The sequence below is a fragment of the Balaenoptera ricei genome, chromosome 6 (genome assembly GCF_028023285.1).
Source record: "Balaenoptera ricei isolate mBalRic1 chromosome 6, mBalRic1.hap2, whole genome shotgun sequence".
In the NCBI taxonomy this organism is placed as follows: domain Eukaryota; kingdom Metazoa; phylum Chordata; class Mammalia; order Artiodactyla; family Balaenopteridae; genus Balaenoptera; species Balaenoptera ricei.
Window position 1 is genome coordinate 73,878,984 of NC_082644.1, and position 7,878 is coordinate 73,886,861.

The following is a 7,878-nucleotide window of genomic DNA, read 5'->3' on the forward strand; positions in this document are numbered from 1 at the left end:
AATACAGCCCACCCTAACCCTCAATGGACTGGCCTGTAGCTTGCTGGAGCGTGCGTTTCCCAAATTGCAGTTCCTCTGCTATTCCTGACTCAATTTCTAGTAATTCGAGTTTGCCTTAGTTTACCTCTTTATTTAGGTTGACAAAGTTATATCATTAGAAGCCAAATTTAAACTAGCTGAGACAAATTAGGCAATTCACTTACACACAGTTGGGAAGTACAGGGCGAAACAGGCTCAGCTGTATCCAAGGTTTCACATATGCTCAGGGCTCACTCAGGTTCTGCTTCTGAGCTCTTCATCCTCTGTACGTTACACCTCTTTTTCTCCTGCACACACAGTTTTTTCGTGCAGCCAGGAAAGATGGCCCTTCGCCGTCCCAGACTCATACAGTCCAACTTAGCAAATGCAGCAGACAAGCACACTTCTTCCCCAACATTGCTGGGGCCAATCTGAATATCTGGGAGAGACAGGGTATGGAAGCCCTCAAAGGATGGGGTTGGAGGGATGCTACATGAAGATAAGTTACACAGTCAAGGTACTAAGAGCTTCATGGCAAAGACAAGAGTAAACAGAAAGCTGTAATTTCATGATGCTGTGTGCTCAGGAGCCCAGAGGAATGAGCAACCAAATCTTTGTTTTTAAAAATGGACTCAACCTTCCATGGTTAATATCAATGTTGCCTCATCTGAGTAAATGCAGAGTCTTTTGACCTTTATACTTCAATTCTCTTAAGAGCAACATTTTCTCATGAAAAACTGAATAGTAGTTTACTCAGCCCCTTTCCCCACCTTCCTCCCACCCACCACTCCCTGATCTCAAGAAAAAGAAGCTTATTCTGACTTTCAAATGAGCAACGTTTTCTAGTCTATTTCCCCAGAATATGTTGACCTTATTGTTTCAATTGTGTTTCTGTATACATTATCATCAAGATTTCAAATAGTATTTTGGGGTGATGGGGGAGCACAGAAGCACCAGGAAAATTAAATAAATGCCAGTTTCAAAAGTAAACTTCAGGTAGCCTCATTCTGAAATGACTTTTGGAGTACATGTAAACTCTCAGATATTTAAATTGGAGGACACAAAACGTAAATATTTAAATGTTGAGACATTCCTTCATAGGATTCTGAAAAGAAAAAAAATGATAAGACTTGATAATAAAAATAAAACTGAAACACGCATAAAGGTTGACTCATTTAGGTAAATTCCTCAGAGGCCAACTGGGATTTCCATGGGTGGTGATAACAGAAAATTATTTTTTAGGATGCCCAAAGCTGATTACCTAAGACCAGCAGAGAAACACAGAAAGTGATTGTAGGCTTTTTAAAAGTGACTTTGATTTCTATAGAAAAAGAAAACATTTTTAGCCATTACCAGAGGTACTTAGGAACAGTATATTTCACGTCAATGCTGATCTCGACCCAGAAAGATAGAGAACAAGCCGTTTAGAATTCATTTATCTGTGGCTCCCTTAGAAATGGGGGAAGTTAGCTGGAATCTTGGGCGGCATAAACACTACACAATGAAATTAATGAACGCATCCTAGAAAATAATAAAAGCTTTGAGAAGCTATAGACGATTTAGCACTTCCTCTCTGGGAGATCTCTGTCTATTTAGAACTGTTATGTAAAAGAGTAAAAAGTCTGGCTTCGGCAGGGGTCTAAAATCTGCAGGAACCACTAGGAAAAGACCGCAGTAGAGACAAGGCGCTGAAATCAAGGGGCTAAAGAGAGTAGGGAAGGGCTGGTATCCTGTTGCTTTAGGAAAATGGGGAAATTCTGCAAACACTGATGGTTTGCAGCTAGTAAAAATGCAAAGAAGATACAAGATCCTAAGGTTTTTCCTAGGAGTAACAGAGAGCAAGCATATTCTAAAACTGGGCAAATATGGTTGTTGAGAGCTGGCAACAGAAGAAAACCTGCCTGCTCTGAGTCTCCAGGCTGTGTGGTATTTCTGCCTGAGAACAACAGAAAGGTCTCTCAGAATAAGCAAATCGAATTCGGTTTGGCTTTGTTATTATCACTCAAACACAGGGCTGTGGCCCTTTAAATCCTGCTCACGTGTGTAACATTTTGCTTAGTTAGGTGCATTTAATAGATTTTTACTTTATGAAAGAACTATAAACAGAATGGACGATATGTTGGACTCACCCTCCAATTATTTAGGCTCATTGTACCTATTTATAAAATTTACGCAGCCAGAGCTGGCCAGGTTGCAGATAGTCTCCACCAAAATACCCATTCTCAGAGAGGAAAGGAGAAAAAAAATCTGCAGAGGCTCTACCCAAGACACCCTGCTGTCCCTGTTAGGGGACTGCCCTTTGCACTATGCAACAAAATACTTACTATTAGTATCTGAACATCTCACCTACAGAGAAACGTGACGTGACGGTGACAGTGGTCTCACTGCATAGGAATCCTCACATGACAAAGAGATCACAGGGTCCTTTGAAAGCAGCATCTCCTCAGATGCTTTTTTATAAATTAAATAACAAGGGAGGCCAATGACAAAGGCAGTGTTCTAAGGCATTGCTGATTAAATATCAATTAAAACCTATGATAAAAAACAAATCTGAAATAATTACTTAAAAATAGGTATATAACCTAAAAGCTTAACCCTAAAAGCTAGTCTTGACCACTAACCTGCTGGCTCTTATCTAACAGACAGGCAGAGCATCTAGAAAGAAACATGCAGCCTTAGCTGTGTCAGGCTTGCATTTCAAACCTATCACAGACTTCACTGAAGTTAAAGAAAAAGGGTGGAAATGGAAACTTCAAAACTCAAGCCTTCAAGAGACATTTATTTTGATTACTTAAAAAATGCAATCCAGTGAGCACCAGGTCTCAAATTTAAAGCTGGTCTTTAAGAAATACTTAAATAAGAAATAGCCTAGAGCCTAGATAAGAGCCTAGCCTAGATTCTAGAGCCTAGACTTTTTCTGGAAAGAGCCAGATGGGAAATAATGGCTTTGTAGGCTGTACAGTCTCTGTCACTAATCCTCAGCACTGAAGGTGTGTGACAGCAGCCATAGACAACATGCAAATAAGTGAGTGGTTGTGTTCCAATAAAACTTTATTTATGAACACTGAAATTTGAATTTTAAATCATTTTCAGGTGTCTGATATAAAATTCTTTTTGATTTCTTCAACCATTTAAAACCGTAGCAGCCGTTCTTAGCTTGCTGACGCTATAAAGACGGGCTGTGGATCAGATTTGACCAGGTGCCATAGTTTGCCGGCCGCCACACAAACACCGCCTGCCCATTCCACTTCACACTCTTTCGTAAACAAAGCCTGATGTAAGAAAACGGGACCCACCCACAAGAGAGAAACCAGGTGGTAACCCCTAGTGTTAATGGAAGGCCATGTTAACTCTAGGGGTGAGAGATGGAGAGAACAAATATTTCTTGAAAACCTAGTACTGTGTTTAAGTCTTATTGATTTACTGCTCACAACAATACTACTACATTGTGTGTACTAATGTGCTACTAATACTATAGTATTACATGTACATGCACACTTTTCATCGTAGAGGAAAGTGAGACTCAGAAAATTTAAGTGCCTTGCCTCCACCTGGTTCCCAGGTAGGGTTTGAACATGCATTGGTCTTTTCAGAAAAGCTTCAATGTGGTATTGTGACCTGGGAAGAACTGAGTTGATAGTGAAGATGGGAAGAACAGAAGCTGCACTCGGAAGAGATGAAGCTCAAGAAGCAAGAGCTTCGATGCCGGGGGGACGAGATGGAGCCTGAATTAGAGCCCAGAGGAGAGAATGTGAGGACTCGCTGCTCTGCTAGCACAGCAGCTCCAGAGGCCACCCCAAATCAACCCAAACCGACTGGAGGGTGTGACCCCCAGGTTGGCCTGCCATGGTAAGAGAGGCAGCCCAGAAGCAGACAATTAACAAATATAATTTAATTAAGGCCAGACCATATAGCAAGTTAACCCCAGTTGAAGAGCTAGGGCTTTAATGTTGCTGCTTTTTACAACAGTAATCTATATTTACTTTATAGAAACTTCAGAAAAATACAGATAATATAAAAACTGCCCATCGAGATAATCACGTTTAACATTTTTGTGTAATTTAAATTCTTCTAGTCTTCTTCCTTTATGTTTTAAAGTGGGACTATGCTGTTCGTACCACTTTGCACCAAATATATCATGAACATGTTTCTGTGTCATTTCTCGAAGTCTAATTTGCAAAATGTCCCCCAAAACAAAGCAAACTGACCATAATCAAATAGATTTGTGCAATTCTGCAGTGTCAGAGCCTCAGATGTTAACAATGCCTGTTTGATTAGAGCAAAGGCTTGCAAAGATCTCCAGTGGAGAAACCTGGTTCACCTTGCCCAGAGTATCCCTTATTTAACTTATTTAATCATGGGATCCTTCTATAATGTAACTTTTGGAAAATTAATGTTCTACAGAATATCCTTTGGTGAAAAGCTGTTCTATATCATTTGTAATGGGTGCATCATATTCCATTGTTATTTAAAGGTTTCATTAGAGGGTTTCCCTCGTGGCGCAGTGGGTAAGAATCCGCCCGCCTATGCAGGGGAGACGGGTTCGAGCCCTGGTCTGGGGAGATCCCACATGCTGCGGAGCAACTAAGCCCGTGCACCACAACTGCTGAGCCTGCACTCTAGAGCCCGAGAGTAACAACTACTGAGCCCACACACCTAGAGTCCATGCTCCGCAACAAGAGAAGCCACCGCAATGAGAAGCCCGCGCACCGCAATGAAGAGTAGCCCCCGCTAACCACAACTAGAGAAAGGCCGAGCGCCGCAATGAAGACCCAATGCCGCCAAAAATAAATAAATTTCTAAAAAAAACGGTTCATTAGAACTAAATATTGAGATTGTTTTCAAATTTTCACTATTATAAACAATACCATTTACATTTTTGCAACTTAATCTTTGCAGACTTTCATGATAATTCCTTGGACATGCAATTGCTTGGTCAAGGATATGAACATTTTTATAGTTTTTAAGAAATGGATGTTATCATTTATAGAATTTTGTTTTACATGAGAAAGTGAATGCTACATTTCACTTCTAATTTTATTTCACTAATGATTAATACTTAGACATTTAATCAGGCAAATTTTTACTAGATATTTTATATTCTGTGACTATGCTAAAAGCAACATGTATTGATTTTACAGAGCAACTGAAACTCTCATATACGACTGTTGGGAGCATCTACTGAAATGAATACGTGCAAACTCTATGTATTAGTATTCTACTGCTGTATAACAAATTACCACAAACTTAAAAGCAAAGTCATTATTAGCTCACAGTTCTGTAGATCAGAAGTCCAACCCGTGTGGCTGGGTTATCTGCTCAGGGTATCACAAGGCTGAAATCAAAGCGTTGGGAGGATTGCATCCTCATCTAGAGGCTTTGGGGAGAAAGCCATATCCTATTTGTTGGCAAAATCCAGGTCCTTGAGGTTGTAGGATTGAGGTCCTGTTTCCGCGCTGGCTATCAGCTGAGGGCCACCCTCAGCTCCTAGAGACTACTTCTCAGTCCTTACATGTGGACCCCTGTATCGTCAAGCCCCCAACGATGCAGCAAGGACCGCTTGCACTTCGAATCTGACTAACTCTTCTGCTCCCGGCTGGCGAAAACTCTTGCTTTTAAAGCAGTTGGTGTGATTATATTAGGCCCACCTGGATATCTCCCAATAAAGCCCACCTGGAAAATCTATCATTAGGGCATGGATTCTTGGGGGCTATTTTTAGTATTCTGCTGACCGCCTCCTATGACTTCAGCAGTTCCAGTCCTAGATATATACCCAACAGAAATGAGTACATATGTTCACCAAAACACATGCACAAGATTGCTAATAGAAGCACTATTCATATTAACCAAAACCTGGAGAAATTATTCAACAAGAGTTGTGGAATATTCTTATAATTGAATACAGAAATGAGAGTGAACAAACTACAACTACTTACAATGACACGAATGAATCTCATAAACATAATGCAGAGTAAGTAGATAAACGTGTTTTGTGGGAGCAAATGGAGGGGTACCTAACCCAGCCCAGAAAGTCATAGAAAGCTTCCTGGGGGAAGGTACAGTTTTCACTGCAAAGGATTGGAGGAGTGATGGAGGAAGGGGAGGACAGGGCTGAATTTTAAATTTAAAGAATAATATGAACAGAAGTAACACATCTGTAAAAATTTTAAGCAGATGGGTATTATGAATGGATGGCAAAATAGTGGGGAAAAAAGGTGTGCCTAGCAAATCTGGCAGGAGTCAGAACATGGAGAACCTTGAAAGCCATATTAAGAAGATTGACCTTAATCCTGTAAGTGATGGGGACATGGGCGGTCCTTGTGAAAGGAAGGACATGGACAGTTTATATTTGGGACACTGACACTGCAAAGTGGAAGATGATGTTAAAAGAGGAAAACATGGAGGAAACTAGACTAGTTGGGGGGCTATTCAAGGAATACAGGTGAGAGATGATGGGAGCCTGAGTTAGCTGGAGTGAAGAGGAAGAGGGACAATATAGGAAGCATGAATGCCTCATACCCACCTCCCTTGCAGACATCTCTTCTTAAAGTCTTAAGAAATTTTTATAGTTTTAAAATTCTTATGGCCCAACTGTTTCCTAGAAAACATGCACCAATCTGGATTCCCACTAACAATATGCCCATCTCCCCCAGTTCTTGACAAAATGAGTGCTTTATTTTTTAAATGTTCACTAAATGCATAGGCAAATATAACTACCTCATTTTTTTTATATTGTGTTTTTGATTGAAAGCAGGGTGAACATTTTAAAATGTTTATTGATTGTTTTTATGTCAATAAATAAAGTGTCAATTCATATCATTTGCTGGATTTTTCTAAATAAGTGTTTTTTCATATTGACCTGTAAGAAGTTAGATATATTAAAGATACTAACCCTTTTTTAAAAAATTTATTTATTTATTTATTTATTTTTGGCTGCGTTGGGTCTTTGTTGCTGCGCATGGGCTTTCTCTAGTTGCAGCGAGCGGGGGCTACTCTTGGTTGCAGTATGCAGGCTTCTCATTGCACTGGCTCCTCTTGTTGCGGAGCACGGGTTCTAGGCACGCGGGCTTCAGTCGTTGTGGCACGTGGGCTCAGTAGTTGTGGTTTGTGGACTCTAGAGTGCAGCCTCAGTAGTTGTGGCAAACGGACTTAGTTGCTCCTTGGCATGTAGGATCTTCCCGGACCAGGGCTCAAACCCATGTCCCCTGCATTGGCAGGCAGATTCTTAACCACTGTGCCACCAGGGAAATCCCAATACTAACCCTTTTGAAGTGCATTTTTCCATATCTGTACCTTTTAATTTTGTTTAGGCTAATTTTTCATTTATAATAGTTTCACATTAAATAGTTACATCTATTAATCTTTCTGTTATTGGTTTCCACCTTTAGATTTGTATATTTGAGTTCTTCCCCAAATCATGATTTATGAATCTTCACCTATATTTTCTTCAAGTGATTTAATCATTTTATTTAAAGCTTTAATCGATATAGGAGTTAATTTGGTATACAGTATGATGTACCTTGATTTTTTTTCAGATAATCAACTGGCTAAACACAATGGATACTTCCTGCTTTCCCCATTGATTTGGAATGTCACTCTTACAAAATATATTAAAGTATTATGTCTTTAAAACAGGCTGTAATTCCTGGTAGGGCAAATTCTCCCACTTTTCTTTTACAAAATATTCTTGACTATTCTTGTAAGTCAGGGTTAAACTAGCTTCCTACAGTGAATTGAGTTGTTTCCCATCATTTTCTATGCTTTATGTTCTAACAGTTTAAATTCTAAAGAAAATATTGGTTCCTTAAAGATTTGAAAGATTTTGCCTATAAAATTATCTGGGTGCTGAAATTCTCTGAC